The following is a 22,926-nucleotide window of genomic DNA, read 5'->3' as shown; positions in this document are numbered from 1 at the left end:
TCTGTCTTTAGTTTGATATTTGCTGATAATGGCAATAATGAAACCATTTGTCTATTCTTTGCAAAGGTCATTGTACTGGAGTTCCTGATGTCTAAAAGTTCTGCATACTAATAAACACTAATTATCACATCCTATGTCCATTGTTAAGAGACATGGACTATCAAATATAAAGGTCATTGATATGATGTATTTAAGTTAAAAGTGGGTGTGTTTTCTGTAGCATAGTATTAGTTATTTGAGAGGTTGATTATTTCAGTGTACCTGAGTTTCTTTTAATAGCTGATACCAACTGCAAGGAAGGTAACAAAATACTTGATGTTTTGTCATATGTGCCTATTTCAATAACCCAGCAATATCTTGAAATGACCTGGTGTGGAGGATGAGAAAAGTCTAGGGACTGCTGCCAAGTCCTACAGAGCAGCAACATGGAAGTTGTTTAGTCAGTTTTACTAAAAGTTTGAAATCTACTATACTAGAGGCAAGTGCAGAAACTGTGTTAATTGCTAGCTTATTTTCCATATGGTTCTGTTTTAATGAAGCATATTTGATGCAGATGGTTGGAAGTAATGTCTAAACTGGCCCTGACTAATTCCTACAGTGCTTCCACTCCAATACTTAACAGTGCCTTTGTAAAGTTTCTTCATTCACACCTTAAAAAAATTATTTTTAATTTTTATTTTCTAGTTAAAATGTGGCCTAGAATAACGTGAAAATCATTCTTTAAACTTGACCTCTGAAAAGAACAAGAACAGTCATCTCTATGATTCTAGGTCAACATTACTTTCCAATTTGGTTTCTTTCATATTAGTGGGGTTCTTTCATCATTATATGGTTTTCTGAAAGTATTTAGTTGAGGAAATTGGCATTACAAAGGATCACAGATAGGAACTTCATAGGAACTGAAGTGACTTTACCAATAGCTTTGTTAACATGACAATACTCTTATCTCTTCAGGGATTGAAATGCAGCAGCTTGGAATATAAATAACTATCCTTTATTTGCACATTCTGTATATCTTATGCAATGAAATTGGACATGCTAGATATTAATGTTAAGTTAGAAGTGAAATCAAGGATAAATTGCCCAGCAATACTGCAAAAATCCTTCCATTTTCTTTCTTCCCTTCTATGAGACTAGAATATCAACATATAGTCATTGTGTTTGTCTTAAATCTTTAGAGAGAGTTCAGATATGTTATCTTGCTTAACAATGATATGCTGATTTCCTCTAAGTGTTTTATTTTCATGTACTTGTTGCTAAATATGTGCACTTGTCTTCATATTTGTTCATATTTGCTTAAGAATATAGATAATGTTCTTGTTAGACTGGAGGTTGAGTTCTGCAGTGCAAAAAAAGAGACATGGTTCAGTGGGTTTGTATCCATTTTGCTATGTTTTTTTTCTCACATTGTCACTTAAATATTCTCTTTGTTATCTGAATAGGACATCTGCTGACTAGCCTGACCCTCTTTACCTGATTGTGTGAAAAGTCTTGGTTAAATCTGTTAGGCGTTGGAGGCCCAGGGATCTGCTAAGTGCTTCTGAGCTTGAAAGACACACTGTCCTTGGTCTGTTTTATGTTTCCCACTTATGGATTCCTTTGATAAATAACCCTGATGTAGGTATGGGATAAGCCAAACAATGCAGTATTCTGAGCAGTAATTGATCCAGAGGGCTAATTACCTCTTAATAAACACTGGACTTTTTCTCATATTGTAGAGAGGTTCAAAAATGTAGTACAAAAATTAATTTTTCACCCAACTTAGTTGTTGTAATACAGGCAGTCTGAACACTGTAGAAAAATAATCAAAAAAAGAAAAAACCCCACAAAACCTAGTTTGTGAGAAACCTTTTAGAATCACAGTTCTGTTTTTATTTACCTCTATTTCCCCCTTGTCTTTCACTAGCAAGAAAGTTAACACTAGACTGGGCAGTGTTCTGCCCAGATATATTTGCATGTGTTTGGGGAGTTGTATTGAACATACCCCTTTGCCACAGAAAGTATTCTCTTTAAATGTCAATTTCAATGTTGAAATTTTATGAGAAAGGAAAGGAATACACATTTTCACTTATTTTAAACTTCTCCTTGGAAAATGTAGTTTGCTGCTGTTGTCTCAAGTTGGAAGAAATTGCAAAGTTTTCTTCAAATACTCATGGAAAGCAAATGCAATCCTGAATTAGACTAGAAAAAAAAGGTACCTTCTAAAAATCTGAATAATTATAACAGGTCTGTGTTAGTCATTTTTTTAAAACTTTTTCTCAATTTATATTCATCCTGGAGTTGACCTCCCCCCTCCTTCTTCGTCTTCTTCCTCTTCTCTTCTTCCTCCTCCTCCTCCGCCTCCTTCTTCTTCTTCCTCTTCCTCAAACAACTCCTCCTCCTCCTCCTCCTCCTCCTCCTCCCTCTCCTCCTCCTCCTCCTCCTCCTCCTCCTCCTCTTCTTTCTTCTTCTTCTTCTTCTTCTTCTTCTTCTTCTTCTTCTTCTTCTTCTTCTTCTTCTTCTTCTTCTTCTTCTTCTTCTTCTTCTTCTTTCTTCTTCTTCTTTTCCTCTTATTGTTTTATCTTGCCTTGTTTGTTTTATTCCAAGCATAGTTTAACTTTTCACTGAAGCAAGAGCCTAAAAAGGTCAGAGTAAGAAGCGAACAATTACCTTGTTTCAGGATAGAATATATTATTTCCCAAGTAATGTTTTTTTTTCCAAGTAATGTTTAAATACGGAATTGAAGAATTACTGTTGAGTTTGATTCACTTTGAGAAATCTCAGAAAAATTTTAAAGATTTGTCACTGTTTCTCTTCTTATAGAAATGCTTCTTTTTTTTAAAAAATTATTTATTCATGAGAGATACAGAGAGACAGACAGAGACATAGGCAGAGGTGTGGGACTCCATCCCAGATCCCATCATGCCCTGAGCCAAAAGCAGACCCTCAACTGCTGAGCCACCCAGGCATTCCTAGAAATGCTTCTTAAACTCAAAGAGAATAGCTCTTTGGAATACTCTCTGATTTTGAACTCCATGGAAAGCCACTTACAATAGGAGTGGGAGCCCTATGCTGAATTAGGCAGCTGGAGATCAGCTATTACCATGGTGTTGATAGTAACTTACGTTTTGGAGGGGCTCTGGACATGAGGTTTAAAATACCACGTTGCCTCAGACACTTGCTAGGGACAAGAAAAATCCAGCTATGTAGCTTTTTCACCATTATTGTATAGATGTTAGGTACTTGGGAAGTTCCTTCCTTTTCTTTTCTTTTTCAGAGAAATAATACTCTTATTTTAGAAATAAAACAAGATATTTAGCTGGGCTTCATGTTAGGCTTTAGGCTTTTAAAATTTTTCTTTTTTAAAATTTCTCACTATGGTTTTCAGGTCTTATTCTTGAACTGTTTCTCTTTTGGTCTTGATTTTGTTTTCAGAGAAATAGCAGAGCTAAGCTTTTCATTTAATTGTAATAAAATACTGCCCTAAAGAAGAAGGAAATATGATTTTTTTACTGGTTTATATAGAAAAGCATATAACTGTAATAATATTTTAACTATAGTTTGTATAGACCATACTCATTTAAACTCTATGCAAATCTTTGTTACTTCAGGGCAAACAAGCTACAAAACCATAATGTGTGGTGTAGTGAGCACACACCATAAATTTGATAATCATACTTGTGAATTCATCATATTTTATATAGGAGATCGCTGTAGCATTATGAATAGTAATGTGCAAATGACGTGAAAAAATGTTGCCACATTCTTGACTGTTTAGTGATTTTAATGCCACTGTATTATTTCATTTTGTGCCAAGTTGCATTGATTGATAAGTGAAGATAGTAAAATACCAGAAATTTTACATTGGTTTTAATGTGTGGAGTTTCTATAATTCCCCTCAAATCTGGAATGTTAACATAAATACTCCTTTTGTGGGGTAGCAGGAAACATACTGCCCAGACTACACATGTTACCCCGCTAGGCCTGCATCTACTGTTTAGAGAAATAGGAGTGGGAGGCTGTTTTAAGTGAAAGTGAAAAAAGGCATTTGTTTAGCTGCATGGCAACACAAATATTTCACTTAGTGAGGACTGACAATGCATCTCATTATGTGAGCCGGTGCCAGCTTGTAAAAAATTTCTGTTTAACTTTCCATATTAGTTGAAGGTGCTGTGCTTAACTGTTTGAAGCCTGGCATCCAGGTTCCTTCCCTTGCTCCCATCCCCAACACACATTTTTTGTCTACCACTGTTTGTTTATAATCCCAAAGTAATAGATAAGAGAGAGCCAAGGATATTTGGTCCATTGAATGCTATTAGGAATATGTGGGGAAACCTGCCAGATTGAAGTCTGCCTCAGGCTAAACATTTGTCACTTCTTCCCATTTCTCCTATTCCGGATGCACTTTCCTTAAGGCTAATTGTTATATTTTGTCTTGACAGTAGAAACATTGTGTGGTATTTTGTTTTAAATTGACAGTTACCTTGTGGTGCTACCATTGCCTGAGTAGCATGTTCTCAAGGTAATAATTCTTATTCTTAGATTCTTGAATCTCCCTTTACAATGTGTTTGGAGCTTAGGCTATTTTTGTTTCTTGTAGCAGTAGAAGGCAGAGTAAAATAAATTAATGATGACCATTGTATCACTTGTTTAAAATAATCTATTTTACAGATTTTGATCTGAAGAAGGTAGAGAAGTACTTTCTATTTCGAGAGTGTTTGAGATAAAGTCTCTGTGTTCTCATTGGCATGATCATTACCTGTGTGTATCAATTTCAATAGCTTTATCCAGATACGGTGGTATAAGGAGAGGGCAAAATACATTTTTAGATGTCTGTGGCTGTAATACATAAATGAAAGATTCTTAGCACTCACGAGCATAGGATGATGTGCAAGGACCAACTGTGTGAGTATTCCAAAAAATGAACATTTTTTTCATAATTTCATCATATTTTTTGAAGCTGTGGGATCAGGAGTGTCAATTCGTTAAGAGAACATTTCGAAACATTTTACCCAGTGAGAGAGCCCTAGTAACAGAATAAACTAAGAGAAGTAATTTATAATGCACAAAGCACTTTAAAATTATAAAAACCAAGAGAGTTAAAAGTGGGGATCACTTTGCATGAAAAAATTGGAAACAAATTCAAATTGTTGACAATTCCTCTGTACTAGTTAATATCTGCATAAGGTTTAGGTGATTGCACTTTATGAGTATGTTTACATTTCTTTCATAAAAGTAGTTGGGGCATTTAATTTTTTTTAAAATAAGAAAAGATTCAGATATGAGAATTAGAAATTTATGATAAAACATTTTCCTTTTTTTCTAAATTAAGTAGCTGGAAATTTGTAGCAAAATCTTTCCCTCCTCTTCCTTCCTCTACTGCATTCTGGTTTTTATTGTATTCCATCTTTCTCTATTTTTAGGGTAGACTTTGGTCCTCTGGGAAAAGAGAATCCTTTTAAATCCTAAAAACTGTGGCATCATCTGTTAGGCAGAAGCCTGAACTGGCTGGGGATTGTAAATGCCTGCCAAGGATCTTTCTGACCTCTTTACTTCTTACTACCTCCATAGTAGTTGTGGATTTTTGCTTAATTAGTCACATTCTAGCCCTGTGTCTGGGCTTTTTAGATAGGGAACACAATATGCCATCAGTTGATGGGATGGGCCAGGGTGTGGAAGTACTAGAAGGCAATGCAGTTGCAGTCTGGATGGAACCCAAAGTAAATATTTTGCCGTTAGCTTTCTCATCAATTAGATAGTCACGGTTAGCCTCAAAGGGCTAATATATGGATTTAAAAAAAACACATTTGGATTTTTCAGTTCTGCTTGTTATTGCTTATTTCCTTCTAATAAAAAGCAGCTCACTTCCTCTCTTCAAGCAGAACCATGCTTCAACTTTCCCAGCAAATCTTGTCTGAGGGTCAGTGAATTGGTCTAGTATCAAGAGCACAAATATGAGGCTTCAAATTTACTAAATAGTTCTTATTCCTCATTCCATGGTTTGGAGTGAGAGGTAGAAGGTAGAGGGATTGTTTCTATAGCATCTCTGTCTCCATGCTTCCACCCTGCCCATCCAATTATTAGTTCAGATTTAGAGTACTTGGTATCTGCCTTAAAGGACACTATTACAATATCCAGTCACAAATTTAATAGCTCCAAAAGTGGAAAAAAAACCCTTCTGGTTCCTTGCCACTTACAATGCATGGAAGATAGTAAACATCCAATGAGTATTTGTCGAATGAATAATTGAGTGGATGAGTGAGAATATAGGAAATGTTGACAAGAAGAGAAGAGTATAAAGTTCTTAAAAGATGTGATTGAGAATGATTTAGTGTTATGGACACTTGAAGTTCAAATTCAGAGATTAACTGGTAAAACTGTTGGAATGAGGAGTCCTTAATTCAAAAAAACTTGGACAGATTTACTTTTCTAGCTGGTACAAATTAGCCATCAGTTTTTTCCAGGAGTTGTCAGGTAGCATTCAATTTCCCAAATTTGAAATTTTGGAGGCAATGGGATCCTCTAAAATGCCATCTTTGGAAAACTGCCTAGGATTCAGAATAAGTTATTTTTATAGTACTAGAGAGACTAGACAACATCTTAGAAATTTCTGTACCTATCTGTGGTTTCATATTTCCTTTGCAAAGAGTTATGGTAGAAACATGAAGCTGCGTAGTGGGGAGAGTTGGTATGCCATGCTATAGGAAGTTTGGCAGAAGAGTTTCTATCTGGATATGCATTTTCTTTCTTTTTTTAATGTTTCAAGTTTTTATTCAAATGCAAGTTAGTTAACATACAGTGTAATATTAGTTTTAGGTGTAGAATTTAGTTATTCAGCATTTAGGTACAAAACAGTGCATAAGAACAAGTGCCCTCCTTAATCCCCATTACCTATTTAATCCATCCCCCCACCCACTCCCCCATAAACTATCAGTTTCTTCTCTATACTTAAGTTTATTTCTTGGTTTGCCTCTTTCTCTCTCTCTGCCCCCTTTGCTCATTTGTTTTGTTTCTTAAATTCCACATGTGAGTGAAATCATATGGTATTTGTCTTTGTCTGACTTGTTTTGCTTAGCATTAATACACTCTAGCTCCATCCACACATCATTGCAAATGGTGAGATTTCATTCTCTTTTATGACTAATATTCCATCATATATATATATATATGTGTGTGTGTGTGTGTGTGGTATATATATATCCAATTATTTTACATATATATGTGTGTATATATATATCTATATCTATATCTATCTATATATATATATCCCACATCTTCTTTATCCATTCATCAGTTGATGAACATTTGGGCTCTTTCCATAATTTGACTATTGTTGATAATGTGCTATAAAACTCGAGGTGCATGTATCCCTTTGAATTAATATTTTTGTATCCTCTGGGTAAGTACCTAATAGTGCAATGCTAGGTCATAGGGTAGTTCTATTTTTAACTTTCTGAGGTCCTCTATACTGTTTTCCAGAGTGACTGCATAGTTTTTTACAAACTAGGTAAGAGGGTTCCCCTTCCTCTCCATCCTTGCCAACACCTGTTTCCTGTGTTGTTAATATTAGCCATTGTGACAGGTGTGAGGTGATATCTCATTGGAGTTTTGATTTGTATTCCCCTGATGATGAATGATGTTGAGCATCTTTTTGTGTCTAATGTATGGACATGCATTTTCTTTCTATTCAAATTTGATGTGATTATGAATTACTGGTCTGCACTTGATTATGAATATAAAGGTGGATTTTTCAAGCTGATCAGAGTGTACCTGGCAGTCAGATTGTTTCTGGTTCTACTTTAACCTACTGTGGTGCTAATACCTTATGGGGGAAGCTTTGTGATCATGTTCGTTGTACAGGGATAAGTAGGCTAGTGTAGTGAGTGTGTATTCCTTCAATAGCTTCATTTTGGGAAAAATTCCTTGGGGAGCCACATGTGCTGAACTTCATGCTAAATATTTAAAATCAAGAGATTCCCAAATCTACCAGTATTCTTCAAGACTTTACTCTTTCAACCCAGGAATTTATATAGTCAAGAGATACTATTTTCTCCTAGGTTCTCTTTACTATTATTTTGCCCAATGCCATGCCATTTAGACTGCCAGATATTCTTGAAGTTTGCAATATCTCTCATTATCAATAATTTATTCTGCTTGTGTAGTTAATGGTGTATCTGTGCAAATAGTATATATATTTATATGCTGGCTACAAGGTAACAAAGGCCCAATTGTTTTTATGGTGAAAGGATACAGATTTTCCGTGCCCAATTAAGCAGGTAATTTACATATATATATATTTATATATAGCTTCTCAAACATTAAAACATACTTCCCATTATGTGTGGGAGGTTTACTTCACATTTTATTGCTCATTTCCTGAAATATAAAAATATAAAATAAATTGAAAAATTAAGTATGTATTTGGGGTATCTTTGGCATGTAATACCCAATTCAGATAGTATATGAAGTGTCTCATTCTTTATACATTGTGAATATGATAGCTGCCATTCTAGCATGCATTATTTATAACTCAGAATCTTCTAATTTTGAATAGTACAATGTATTTAAAATGTAGGATTTAAAAAAATAGGTTGTATGAAAAAGATATGAATGGGATATCTTTATCTAAAATCATTTAGATATTTTTGAACTGATTAGTATAGAAGCAGTTTGTATTTTTCTACTCCATACCATTCCTTTTACTGGAATATTTCAGGTAAACATTTTTACTTGTGGGATTTATATTTCATCTTTCAAGTCCCAGCTCCTTGTAGCCTTCTCTGGTCTCACTTCATTTGAACTTCCACAGTATTTTGTATTTCTCTTTCTGTGCTTGTCCTGATTTGTCTTTTTAGTAGTTTAGTAGTTTCTGTAACTATTCCTTTCTGTTAGCTTCTGAACAATTTTTTTAAAAGATGTTTATTTATTCACGAGAGACAGAGAGAGAGAGAGAGAAAGAGAGAGGCAGAGACACACAAGCAGAAGAAGCAGGCTCCATGCAGGAAGTCCCATGCAGGACTTGATCCCGGAACTCAGAACTCCAGGATCATGCCCTGGGCTAAAGGCAGACACTCAACTGCTGAGCTACCCAGGTGTCCCTGATCAGTTTTTTCTTTCTTTTTTTTTTTTTTTAATTTTTTTAAAAATTTATTTATGATAGGCACACAGTGAGAGAGAGAGAGGCAGAGACACAGGCAGAGGGAGAAGCAGGCTCCATGCACCGGGAGCCCGATGTGGGATTCGATCCCGGGTCTCCAGGATCTCGCCCTGGGCCAAAGGCAGGCGCCAAACCGCTGCGCCACCCAGGGATCCCAGTTTTTTCTTTTTTTTTTAAGGACAGGTATATTAAATCAAATACATCTTAAATAACTTATATGACTATATAGTACCTGTTTTTCCATAAGCACTCAGTAAATAATTATTGAGATAATAAAAAATTTTGAAAGACTCCACACTCTCAGTTCCTTTCATAATTTATGAAATTTACATTGCTCTTCTTACATTGGTTTCTCTTATATGTGTTGATTGTCTTTACTGTTTTCATATTATCCTGGGAGTTCAGGAGGAAATAGTTTCTTGAATTTGCTGATGAGTTTAATGCAACATCTTTTTAAAATATGAATTATGTTATTTATTGTGGGTCCCTGAACAAAATCTGGAGTTTGTGATTGGGGAATAAAGAAGGAATTGACATGTCACCCTCAGCGTTACTGTTCCTGCTCCTTCAGTCCCTCTTGTCAATCACGATTTTAGAGTGAAATCTATACCATACTTCCTGATACTGTCTCTAATATAGTAGTTTGCTCATAATTAGTGCTCCAAACATATGCATAAAATAAATGTGTGAATGAATTTGACATCAACGAATATTGCCTTTGATGTCTCATTCACTCCTTCCACTAATGGCTTATCTACTCTCCCCAGGCTTTCTTTGCATTTGTGTTGCCCTTCCATTCTTGCATATAAAATCTTCCTTTCAAGAAAACATTTGATGGTTGTTTTCAACCCATGATATAAAGGGTCAATATTAGCTTAGTATGTTCTTCTTTTGTGGCATATGAATTAAAAATGTAGAAATCTTTTCAAATAAAAATTAAGGTAAATGAGTTAAGTTATATGTGATCTTCATTCAAAATAAAGGTGTTGATTTTCTTGACTTCATAGAGAAACATGTTTATAGCTGGGCTCCAAAGCAGTTTTGGTATTGCTTAGGGACCCATGAGGAAATTTCTAGGGAAAGTAGCTGAAGATAGATTACTATAAATCTTTGCAAGTGTCCTAAGGATTTTAAAATTGACAATGGCTAAGAATAGAAAGAAGGATAGAAAGAGTACCTTGGGACAGCTGGCCCTGAAGTGAGGAAATGGAACTAAAGTTACCAAAAGAAAAATCCTTTGTTCTCATTTACCTTAAGAATAACTAGATTCATAGTTTTTGTTCCTCTTTTTGGACTGCTAGAAACAATTCAAGCAAATCTGTGCTGTGCAACTGCTATTACAATGAAGAGTTTGCATTTGTTATTATTGTCTTTACCTGAAGTTACTTCACTGTAATAATTACTGGAAAAAGAAATGATTTATAGCTACACACAGTTTACTGTATTCCTGTTCTAGCATTTTTCTAGTAAAAGCACCTTGATTTTATTTTATGTTTTTGGAGAATGATGCTTCTTTTGGTAAATGTGGTTGTGTAGAGTTGCCCTTATCCTCCCAAGTCATAGAGAGTGGGCATTCCATATGCCTGGTCACATTGATTGATTAGGAAATACACATGTTATCCAAGTCAGGCCAATGATATTTAATCTTGGGATTTTTGCTGGGAATTAATGGGAAAGAAGCACAGCCTTTCTACTGTCATTGCTAACCTGGAGTTTCTGATAGTCATCTTTGCCCCTGAAGTGGGAGAACCTGCCTGAGATATGGAGAGAGACCAATTACTGATTACATTGTTTTATTTTATTTTAAAAATTTAAAAATTCAGTTTGCCAACATAGAGTATAACACTCAGTGTTCATCCCATCAAGTGCCCTCCCTAGGGCCCAGTACCCAGTCACCCCATCGCCCTACCCCTCTCCCCTTCCACAAACCTTTGTTTCCCAGAGTTAAGAGTTTCTCATGGTTTGTCTTCCTCTTTAATTTTTTTCTCACTCAGTTTCCCTCCTTTCTCTTATGTCCTTTTCACTGTTTCTTATATTCCTCATATAAGTGAAACCATATGATGACTGTCCTTCTCTGATTGACTTATTTGACTCAGCATAATTGATTACATCATTTTAACACTGAGTCCAGTGTGTAAGAAGCCAGGACTTTTCAGTTATGTTGAGCTAAGAATTTTTTTATTTTAAATAAAGCTGCTTTGAGTTAGTTTTTTTATTGTAACAAAGTGTTCTAATGAATACAACCAAAATTATGCAACTGACCATAGAACTGATAGGGTGGATTGATATATGGGATTTGGAGAAATATTTTGATGTCCATTGACTGATCCAATAATGAAATTTATTTATTCCACTTTCCATGAGTGCAAATGAGTGGGGTGATATGATGAAGGTCATTACAATTCCTATTGAAATGATTAATATTGTCAAAGAATAAAATGCAAATGAGATGACACAGCTAGGTAAGTTCTAAGACTTAAGTTTATGTTATTTTGAAAATAGAACAAGTTTTTATGCTAAGTGATAAGTCGGACTGAGAAAGACAAATGCTGTATGATTTTACTCATATGTGGAATCTAAAAGAGCAAATGAAAAAACAAAAAGCAGAACCAGATATATAAATATATAGAAAACAAACCGATGGTTGATAGAAAATAAGGGGTAGGGTAAATGGGTAAAATGAATGAAGGGGAGTGGAAAAAATAGACTTCCAGTTACAGAAGAATAAATCACAGGAATAAAAGGTACATCATAAAGAATATATAGTCAATGGTATTGTAATAGTGTTGTATCCTGTTAGATGGTGGTTATACTTGTGGTGAGCATAGCATAATGTATAGAGTTGTTGAGTCACTATGTTGTAGACCTGAAACTAATGTAACATTGTATGTCAACTATACTCAAAAAAAAAAATAGAGAAAAATTTTAAAAAGAAAATGGAACAAGTTTATGGACTTTTTTCCTGGGTTAAAGAATACAGTTTTTCAGGGCACCTGGGTGGCTCAGTTGGTTAAATGCCCAATTCTTGGTGGCTCCGGTCATAATCTCAGGGTCATGAGATTGAGCTCTGCATCAGACTCCCTGCTCAGAGCTGAGTCTGCTGGAGATTCTCTCCCTCTCCTTTTGCCCCTCCCCCATTCATGCACACGTGCTCTTTCACTCTAAAATAAATAAATAAATAAATAAAATCTTAAAAAATAAATATATAGTTTTCCTTCCTTCTAATAAAATAAGTTGAGGTTTGCCTATATTTTTAATATTCACTTATCTATTGCAGTTTGATATATTTGTTAGATGTATAACTTGGACAGGAATTGGAGAGAGTACCTGTGCTCTGAAGAAATATCCTCTGCTTGTTACATTTTCATATGTTAATCTTTTCATTAATATGTGATTCTACTTAAGATCAACTTTAATGGATTTACCTCAGATTAGAAATCTTCTCACTAGTTTGGAAAAACTCAAAAAAATGGAAATGGATATTGTAGTACAAATTTTGCTGTTTTCCTGGAAAAATAATTGGAATTGTGATGAAAATTTATTCTCCAAATCTAGTTATGCACGTTCTACTCGACGTTTGTAAGTCACATTTAAAGGGGTAATATTTTTAATGTATATTTGCCTTTTAGGAGGGCTCCATTTTATCTGTCTTTTCACATTGTTTGAAATATGTATATAAAATATGTATGTAAAGACTAGGTTGATATTTGATCATCTCTCAAGCAATACTGAACCATTTTATATTAAGATTTTGTTACTTAAAATATTAAAAAAACCCAACATTAAGATAATATCCTAGGTTTTCTTGCTTTTCCCCCTGCCATTCAAGGATGTATATTCTCAGTCAAATTTGATCTTTTTAACTTGGCAAACCTTAAGTGACAAGGTCTTAAGTTGACACTGTTTTCTCCCTAATTCTTGTAGATTATAGATATGTTCCTCAGATCTAAGAGTCTTAGATCTAAATTCCTTGGGTGCTTATGTTCTCATAAGGAAATGATCATGTTCAGAGGTTGGGGTGTTAACTAGTCCAGGAGACCAAGGCCCCATTAGAACCATTGTAACGAAAGATGAATGGATAAAGAAGATGTGGTTTATGTATACAATGGAATATTACTCAGCTATTAGAAATGACAAATACCCACCATTTGCTTCAACGTGGATGGAACTGGAGGGTATTATGCTGAGTGAAGTAAGTCAGTCGGAGAAGGACAAACATTATATGTTCTCATTCATTTGGGGAATATAAATAATAGTGAAAGAGAAAATAAGGGAAGGGAGAAGAAATGTGTGGGAAATATCAGAAAGGGAGACAGAACATAAAGACTGCTAACTCTGGGAAACGAACTAGGGGTGGTAGAAGGGGAGGAGGGCGGGGGGTGGGAGTGAATGGGTGACGGGCACTGGGTGTTATTCTGTATGTTAGTAAATTGAACACCAATAAAATATTTTAAAATTCTAAAAAAAAAAAAAAAGAACCATTGTAACATCAAGCCAAAGTTACAGAAGCCTTAACCTTTAAGAGTCCATGCAGACAACAGCACATTTGGAATGGCATGCACACTTAGTTGTATGGGTGGAATTTCTCAGAGGTAGTGGATTTTGAAGTTTTATTATCTATCATTAAGCAGGATTTCGCCTTTCCTCAAATGACCCCTAGTGTGCAACCCAGAAAAATTCAGTTTAAAATATAAAATTCCTGGGAGAAAAATGCTTTTGCTGCTGCTGTTTCTCCTTCTTCTTCTTCTTTCTTCTTCTTCTTCTTCTTCTTCTTCTTCTTCTTCTTCTTCTTCTTCTTCTCCTTCTCCTTCTCCTTCTCCTTCTCTTCTTCTTTCTTCCTTCTTTCTTCTTTCTTCTTTTTTCTTTTTTCTTTCTTGTTCTCCTTCTTCCTCTTCTTTTTAAGATTTACCAACTTATTTGAGGGGGCAGGGAAAGGAGAGGAAGAGAGAATCCCAAACAGACTCCACGCTGAGCGTGAGCCTGACACAGGGCTCAAGCTCATGACCCTGAGATCATGACCTGAGTCGGAGCCAAAACCAGGATTCTGACACTTGGCTGACTGAGACACCCAGGTGCCCCAGAGAACTGTATTTTTTAATCCAGTAAAAAAAAAATCTATAAATTTGTTGTATTTTTCTTTCTCTTTTTTTAAGGATTTTATTTATTTATTCATGAGAGACACACAGAAAGAGGCAGAGACATAGGCAGAGGGAGAAGCAGGCTCCCTGCAGGGAGACCGATGCAGGACCTGATCCCAGGACTCTGGGATCATGACTTGAGCCAAAGGCAGATGCTCAACCACTGAGCTACCTAGGTGCCCCTCTACTGTCTTTTTAAAAAAATTTTCCTGTTACCCTAGAACCTGCTTCTAAGAGCCCTTCCTTTCTTCTTCTTATAACCCTTCAATGTGGTAATCTTTCTTTTTAGTCATTCACTATTTCTCCTACCCAAACCTATTCATGGTATAGTATCCTACAGGAGTCACATAGACGTTTATTATTATTCTTGTTGTTAAATTTTTTTATGACATTTAAATTAAAATAACAAAAAAATCTCACACAGAATTTCACAATATGCAATCTGTTTTTGCTTTTACCTGCTTGTTTCCAGTCCTTGTCCATGTTTTTTTTTTTTTTAATTTCACATAACTATAATCAGAGCATGGATATCATTGGGTATTATTTGTTTTTCATTTGATGTTATATAATAAATATTTCCTGTCACAAAAAGCTTGCCATGGCCTATACAGACACTGGGAGATGCCCTTGTATGTCTTTCTTTGGAAGAGATCTGCCATTTGGGTTTTATTTTGGATAGTTTTCCTCCTGGTCTTGAGATATTCCATTTACAATTAGCCTGAAGTTCTTACTGAGGGAAGACACAGTTTCTGTTTTTTTTTTATGGGAATGCATCTTAACATTTACCATTAACTATGAAGTTTTTTGTAGTTTTATTCCCCTTATCTCTTGCATCTGTTGAGAAGTTTATAGACTTTTTCTTCTTTAATCTATGAACATGGCATCATTGGCAGAGTTTCTAAACCATGTAGCATTACTGAGATAAAAACCTACTTGTTCTTGATGGATTTTCATTTACACTGTAGAATTAATTAATATTTAAAAGATTTTTTGTTCTGTTCTTAAGTGAGATTAGTCTATAATTTTTACTTTCTATATAGTATGTTTACTTTGTTTTGGAATCAAGGGTATTTTAGCCTTAAAAGTGAGTTGGGAGTCATATATATTTTAGCCTAAGAGGAATTCATAGGAGTTCTAGAGACACGAAGTTTAAACTCTAGCTAGGAGGAAAAATATTTTTATCTGTAAAGTATTTTGAAACATCAACCTAAGCTGGCATTTTTGTTTTGTTTTTTAAATTTTGGCACAGGGAGAGACTGGGGGAGGAAATTGGGAATAGAGAAAATGTTGGTAAAGCATGGAGGTTGCCTCTATAAGTCTCTGTAAGTGTGGAGATTGCCTCTATATATTATTTTGGTGTTTATTTTTGAATATATTTTGGCAGACCTATAGTATGATCAATTGGGATTAAGAGGAGGGTAGTTTTATGATGTTGGTTAGGGAAGATACTGGTTATTAGAGAAACCATTAACTGAACATTGAAAAAGGTTCCTGAACCAAAGTTGGAGCTACACATGATCTGAAATTTAAATACGTTTTAATTAGTCTGTTTATATCCCTAATACCCTTAAAAGGTAAAGGATTTGGAAAAAAAGGTACAAGGATAGAACTTCTCCTTCAGGTCCCACAATTTTCCCATTGGTTGCATTAAGCCATTTATGACATTGTTCTCTCTCCAAGACTCTCCTGGGAGTTAATTTTAGTTAGATTTTTATCTCTATAAAAAATCTGGGGAGTAGCTTTGAGTCCATATGTAATTTGACCGATGTTTCATTTCATCTTATAAAAAATAGTTCACAAATGTTAGGAACTCTTCAAGTTTGGCCTTTCTGAGTATCTGATATATGATTACTGATGCAATTTCTTACAAAAGAGGTGCTGACTTTCTTCTGTTCTTACTGTTCTAAATGTATCACAATTTAATTCAACACAATTTTTCAGCACCTACTCTGCACCAGGTACTGGATATTCAAATATGATTCTTCTTAAGGAGTTCAAGCTTTCTTTTTTTCATCCTTGTTCTCTGAAGGCTTTTTCTGATATCCAGGTGCTTTTGTTTTTCTTTCTTTTTTGCCTGTCAAAACAAAGAGATTTTTAAAGGAAAATTTGAGTTAAACCCAAGCTGCTTCTATTGAGAAGAATTAGTACAGCTCTCTGAACATGGGTCTATTGTTTGTTTAGAACCTAGTGTTAATGAGGGCACAATGCTTGTCTTGATTCTTATATGGACCTATTACCTTTGCTCTGTTCCATGGCCTTCAATCACTGATCTAATGGTTGATACTGCTAAAGACCAGGTGAGAAGATTTGGTTGATCAAAACATTAGAAAACCAGTGCAAATGGCATTCTTGCCAGGTATCATCCTTGTTTATAAAAGGCAAACAATAATTTAGGGCTTCATTTTAAAAAAATCATTACTGATAAAGTTGTAAAGGGATAGGTGGAAAGTAAAAAAGAACTTAAAAGCCATATTATCATGTGATGTTTTTTCCTGTTCTCCATTAATTGGGTAATTCTTAAGATAGTTTTCCCTATGTCATTTAGTTTCCTTTTTAATATCTTTAGATGCAAGATTGAGCTTTGCTGGCCTTTCTTTCTTGTTCTTCGAGTGTTAGTGCCAGCTTTGGCAGCCCACATTGTCAGTGCTGGCTCCCATGAAGGAATGGCTGAAGGCTCCTTTTGGAGACCCACTTCACTGGTTATTTTAATTGCTCACAGGGATAATTGTTGAGTGGTGCTATATAGGATAGTATTTCCTTTGCCATGGGGTTTAGGAATTCTGCCCAGTAATCACTCCTACTCCTGCTAGATGAGTGTATCTGAGTGGAAAGACTGGTAACTGACTCTAGGTATCTCCCTAAAACCATGTGTAAGGCCTCTGTCACATTAACTCTTTGAAATTCATGCAGAAACCGTGAATACTTTCCTCGCTGATCTTCTGTTTCATGTGGTCCAAAACAGAGAAATTTTTAGAGTTTAAAATTAGTACACCCTCTATCATGTAGCCCTGTGAGACCAAAGATTTTCTTTGCTTTCCTTTTTTTTTTTTTAAACTGTCCGAGAGGGGATCCCTGGGTGGCGCAGCGGTTTAGCGCCTGCCTTTGGCCCAGGGCGCGATCCTGGAGACCCGGGATCGAATCCCACGTCAGGCTCCCAGTGCATGGAGCCTGCTTCTCCCTCTGCCTATGTCTCTGCCTCTCTCTCTCTCTCTGTGTGACTATCAAAAATAAATAAAAATTAAAAAAAAACTGTCCGAGATATTAGAAGAACAATAGAGATTTGAGTCATGAGTGCTGAACTGAAAAAAAAATTAAAAACAGTGCTATTTCAGCTGCATTTGCTGTGGTGAAAGACTACAATATACTGTCTGTTTGCTGGTATTCTTTGGTGTTGGACTGTTAATACTTTCTGAGATATAGTGACAAATTTCTGGATCCAGCATCCATTAGATGTTTTCTCAAACTTAGCTACTTCTGTAAGTGGAAAGGAGCCTTCTAAGACTCAAAGTTTGTAGTTTTGAAACCCTTTATCAAGGAATAACTGATTCCCACCAGGCTAGTAAGCCAAAATATTTTAGTGTGTGTGTTGCCGAAGTGAGCACTCAGTAAGCCAGAATAAATGGTGAATTTGTAGAGGTCGTATTTCAGAATTAACTGTATGGTTGCAGGTTTTAAATTGAAAATCAGTGGAGATGATTATTTTTTTGAAGAGTTTCTGTCACTTATTAAATAAAAATGTATCAGTTTTGAGTGGCTATCTAGACTACATTAGTGCAAATGGAACAAAACAGAAACTTCTTCAGAAGAACTTTGGGAATCCTCAAAATGACCTTGACCTCTTTGCTAAGATTGATTGCTCAAAGGCCCCAATTTTCCTTCTTCCTTCATTGTATCCATGACCTTTGTCATGAGACTTTACAGTGCCCTTCCATTTTAGAAGGGTTTTCTGACTCATCCCTTGACTCTGGGATCTATCATTTAACTTGCTTTGGCCAATGGGATGTTAGCAAAGGTGATACAAGTCGAGGCTTGTGAAAGTACTTGTACGTTTCTGTTCACATTCTTGCCCTTTTCTGTCCCCACGAGAAGAACAAGCTAGTTTGCTGGTGGATGAGACATATGGAGCAAAGTTGAATTACTCTAGTTGTCCCAGCCAAGGCCATCCTAGATCAGCCAAAAGCCGGCCAACCACAAGACATGTTGGTGAGCTCAGCTAAAAGCAGAAGTGCCCAGCTGACTGCAAACACATGAGCTAAATAAATGCTTATTGTTTTAAGTCACTGAGTTTGGGGGTGGTCGAACCTGCAGCATTTTTGTGGCCATAGATAATTGATACAACCTCAGTTAACCTCTTTTAAAAAAGACTCAACTGGGCAAATATCACCGATGACTCCTAGTGATTTCTTGCTGTTTCAATGACAACATATGTTTCATAATGATTTCAAGAAATTCCTAGAGCTAGCCTCTCAGTGATACTTGTGTGAGACTTGATTTAAAGTGAAATATGTTTTCTTTGTGGGTCAATTTTAGGAACTCCGGAGATACCTCCACCCAGTCTATATTTTCAGCTAATGTATGTTACCCTTAACAGGGCACAGAGTCATTCCGTATACAAAAAAGTTAAGGTAAAAAAAAAAGTGCAAATAGTGCAAATAAAGTCAAATTCATGTAGCAAGAAACACAAAAGCCAATATATCCTTTGAAAAGAGCAAATTTTGACTGGGAAGAAGAGGTGGTGGTGAGTGGAGTCAGTAAAATAGAAAAAAATGAGGCTCAAAAAAGGGAAACTGGCTTTACTTTAGGCTATTTGAAAACAACAAAGTGTAAAAGTGAATGTTGTGAATGAAGACTGAGCTTTCAAATCTTAATTCCATTTACACTCTGAAAGTCCAACTTATTAAAGGGGAGGTGTTGGATGAAAGAAGCAATGAGGTAGTTTTGTTAGGGACCTGGTGCTTTAATTCTTTCTTTGTGCTTTGACAACAAATCACTGTTGTCTTTTTTTACTTTCAGATGCTCTATTGCTATTTCATTCACTTTCTTTTGTTGTAGAAAGAAGTCTGCTTTTTAGTGAGTATATCGTTTAAGTAGAGGGCTGAGAATCCTGGTCCCCAGGACAGAGACTAGGCTTTACTGATCTCTACTCAGAGAAGAGGTGCTGGATGGGGGAACCTGTACTTAGTTAATTCGTCATGTTAGTTGGAAAGGTCCTTATTATTTTGCACAGCAGTATGGTCACCTGGCGGTAGGTCATTAGCATTTTAGTCTTCTTTTCCTCACAACAATGCGCAACATGCTAATTAGAGGATTCTGAAAGCTAAGTAACCTGTTTTAAAACCAGACATTTTAATTTGCAGCTTTAATGGCTGTTTTTATAATAACTGGCTTTATTGGGGGTAAAAGCACTTCTCATGTTCCACTAGCAAGGCAGAGTATAACAGAAGCTGACAAAATTAAAAACCTCATAATGCGACCTTTGCCTGGGATAAAAGGCTGTTTCATAACAATTTCCTTTTGTTCTTTGTTTAAGCCATTACTCTAAAAGGAGCCTCCGATTAATCTAAGTAAATGCATCATTACAGTACTAATCCATGTCCTTCTGTCAGTGTCTGTTTTAATTAAATAAATGCTCGCAGAAAGATATCACCCACAAAGCTGTGATTGGAGAAAGAAACACTGGTGGAACAGGGAAGATTAAGAAGGGCTTTACCATTTTGTCCATTTGCATAGCTCCAGATGCCACAGTGTTTCAGGTTGAAAGAAAACTTACAAAAGAGTTTAACACACTTCACTCTTCTAGATTTAAAATAATGGGATTTACCAATGAAATTCTAATCATCCAATTTATCACATGTTAGACATTCCAAAGCAAGGAATACAACAGCTTTGGGCGTGTCTTTTAAACCTTTTATACAATGTTGTGTCATATCTATGAAAACATACGTGTCAAATTTGCATGGGGTTTTTCTTATTTCGGGTGACATGGATGGTGAAATCTAGTTGTGCATATACAACAGGATTTTTTTTCCTTTTTGAAGTATCTTGCAACTTCTATTTTGGTTAGGTTTTTTTTCCCCCTTATGGCTTCTTATTGATATGTTAAGAATTTAGGTGCTTAATTAGTTGTTAACAATGGAAAGTACATTTGATAAATGCTTATAAAATGAATATATCCAGTTACTATCACTGCACTGCTACATAGAAACTCTTCTTAGCAGTAGAGTTACAGAATTCCCGTGGTGAGTGCTTTCTCCATATACGGGCCATTATTTGATGTAATGAAAAGAGAAAGTGTGCAACAGTGAGATTGTTAATTAATTTAGCCTAACAAGATGAAGATAAATGAAGCAAAGCACAGATTGAATGAAGCAAGAGGTCTTATTTACAATTTAATACACTTTTATATAATGCAGATTTCACTTGATAAAAAAACCCCACAAACAACCCCACCCCAAAAATACCTAACAAGAAAGTACACTCCCTCCCACCATAGTTCAACACTAAAATCCACCTGACTTTACAGAAAACATGTACTGTGGCTCCATAGAGAAGACACTTTAACAATGTGTAAACAGTGCTTTTCTACTGCTAAGAATCCTATACTAGTTAACCTTTAACTTTAGTATTTCATTATTCTTGCTATAGAGTGGGGATGAACATAAAAATAATTATCTGGAAACCTTCGGGTTTTTTTGTTCTCCAGGTTATCCTGAGACATCTTGCTTCAGTTATTTAATAATCATTTTATTTTAATCCTTCTTTTTAAGCAAAGGAATGAAGCTTAAAAGTGAGAAAAGAAAAAAGAAAAAGAGCTGTGAGCCTTTTTACATGTGCTTGAATCTGTAGCAATTGTGCAGAATTCTTAAATTAGCATTATTTTTAAAAGTCTCCCTTTCAGAGATTAATGAGCTTTATCCAGTATTTGACCTTTTATCATTCTTGCTTTCTGCTCAGAAGTACTTCCTTCCTTCCTACAGTAGCTAGAAAAGACTGTCTCTTATCTTATGTTACTGTAGGCAGTGGTAACAGGGCTCTCTACAAATGGTGTTATTATGGTCACTATGTTTTTATCTCAGGGGTCACGAACAAATCCATGCAACTGCTTCTAAGGATTTCAATAAATAGGACTTTTTATCCAGACAATCGCCTTTTATGTTACTTTTAAACAAAACTACTAGTCCATCAAGAGTTTCAAAAGAAAACAATTCTACAGAGTGCCGGTATGGCCGCACAGACCAATCATCATGGCACCCATTCTCCAGTCCTTTATTTTTCAAGTCCACAACAATAGGTTGTTGATTCAATGGACAAGACCAGAACAATTAAGTTCTCTGTTTAGCAGCAGTGCAGCATTTTAATGCCCTTCTCTAATAATGGTCTCATTATTGTTATTCTAAGACTGGGCCTCAGGAGGAGGAATATTTGCTGGAGGTACGTCATTATTTTGCAAATTTCGATTAGCTCATCATGTTGTCTGTAGTGTGAAAATCGTAGCTAATTAGGGCAGCCAGTTAGACTACCAGCTTTTGAGCTTATGAGTTAAAAGGTAGCATACTTGATAGGCCAGTGATGTGAAAAAGGTGGTAAAAAGGAGGATTAGAGCAGTTGCCTTAGTAACTCCAACTTCCATCTGTGAGGGAACAATGGACTTGTGTTTCTCCCCCACCTTGGTGTAAAAATTGGTTTTGTTTTGAAAGGATAGGGTTCTTTTTATGACAATCTGGAATTCAGCCCAACTGAGTGTAGTTTTAGTTGTTAGGAGAGACCACTGGGGATAGGAAAGATGAAAGGTCATGGTGAGCTTCAAGGACATGAAAGGTTGTTGTCTCATGTAACAATGGTAGATTGTTTTTTTCTAATATTTCTAGCCAGCCCCTAAGTCAGGTGATGGAACAAATACCTACAGTTTAGTCAGGTGAAACGGCGGGGGGGGGGGGGGGGGGGGGGCAGGGCAAGGAAAGGAGAAAAATGGGGTAAGAGAGAGTTTGTACTTTGTTTTAAAAAATAAAAGGGTAGCTTCAATTTGCTTTTATTAAACAAAGTGATATTTCTTTGTCACCATCTCTGAGATTCCAGTGTGCTTTGGATGGTTTGCCTCTGTGGGCCATCACATCTCTGGGAAGCTCTCCAATGTGTTAGGAAATGTGATTTAAGCTTTCTTCCTGAACTCCCAGGAGGACCAGTGATGTGATACTTAACAATAAATTTAGTTGTTGTAGCTTTCTCACATTATTGGTGTTCTTAAAAGGTTTTCCTTCAAATGCACACTGAATAAAATGAATGATAAATATGAAAGAAATTTGTTTCACCACTCTACAGGGTTTTATCATAAATTCTACGACTTCCATCACAGAAAGTTTACAGGAAACTGTTTAGATGTTGCTGCAATAGCAACACAAATTTTTCTCTCTGTACACAAGAAAGTGCAACCATTTTAAGAGCTATTGGGGTTTTGTATTACAGAGGAGGTGATAGGAAAGGATTGGACACAGTGTTAGTTCATAAAAATCCTCAAAACCAAATCACTCTCTCTGGATTTGAAATACTTTCATTTCAGCAAAATGACTGGCTTCTATTTTCCTTCCAATATTAAAATACTTGGTTGTGTTTGTGGTTGGTTGTGTGTGTGTGTGTGTGTGTGTGTGTGTGTGT

General features: G+C 35.8%; 1 protein-coding gene across 13 annotated transcripts in view; it reads left to right on the top strand.

The window, feature by feature from the left end:
• The window catches only part of SOX6 (SRY-box transcription factor 6), a 588,321-nt gene that overhangs the window by 151,683 nt on the left and 413,712 nt on the right, over positions 1–22,926 (top strand). For 2 of the 13 annotated variants that reach the window (XM_038569139.1, XM_038569130.1), the window contains exon 1: positions 16,517–16,571. The exons of 8 other annotated variants lie outside the window; for them this stretch is intronic. The gene's annotated coding sequence lies outside the window, so the exon portion shown is untranslated. Of the gene's footprint in view, positions 1–16,479; positions 16,572–22,051; positions 22,093–22,926 lie in introns of those variants that run through there. 3 more of the 13 variants (XM_038569143.1, XM_038569141.1, XM_038569131.1) reach the window with 3 other exon arrangements.

Source organism: Canis lupus, chromosome 21 (genome assembly GCF_011100685.1).
Source record: "Canis lupus familiaris isolate Mischka breed German Shepherd chromosome 21, alternate assembly UU_Cfam_GSD_1.0, whole genome shotgun sequence".
NCBI lineage: Eukaryota > Metazoa > Chordata > Mammalia > Carnivora > Canidae > Canis > Canis lupus.
This window is presented reverse-complemented; position numbering and strand designations above follow the sequence as displayed.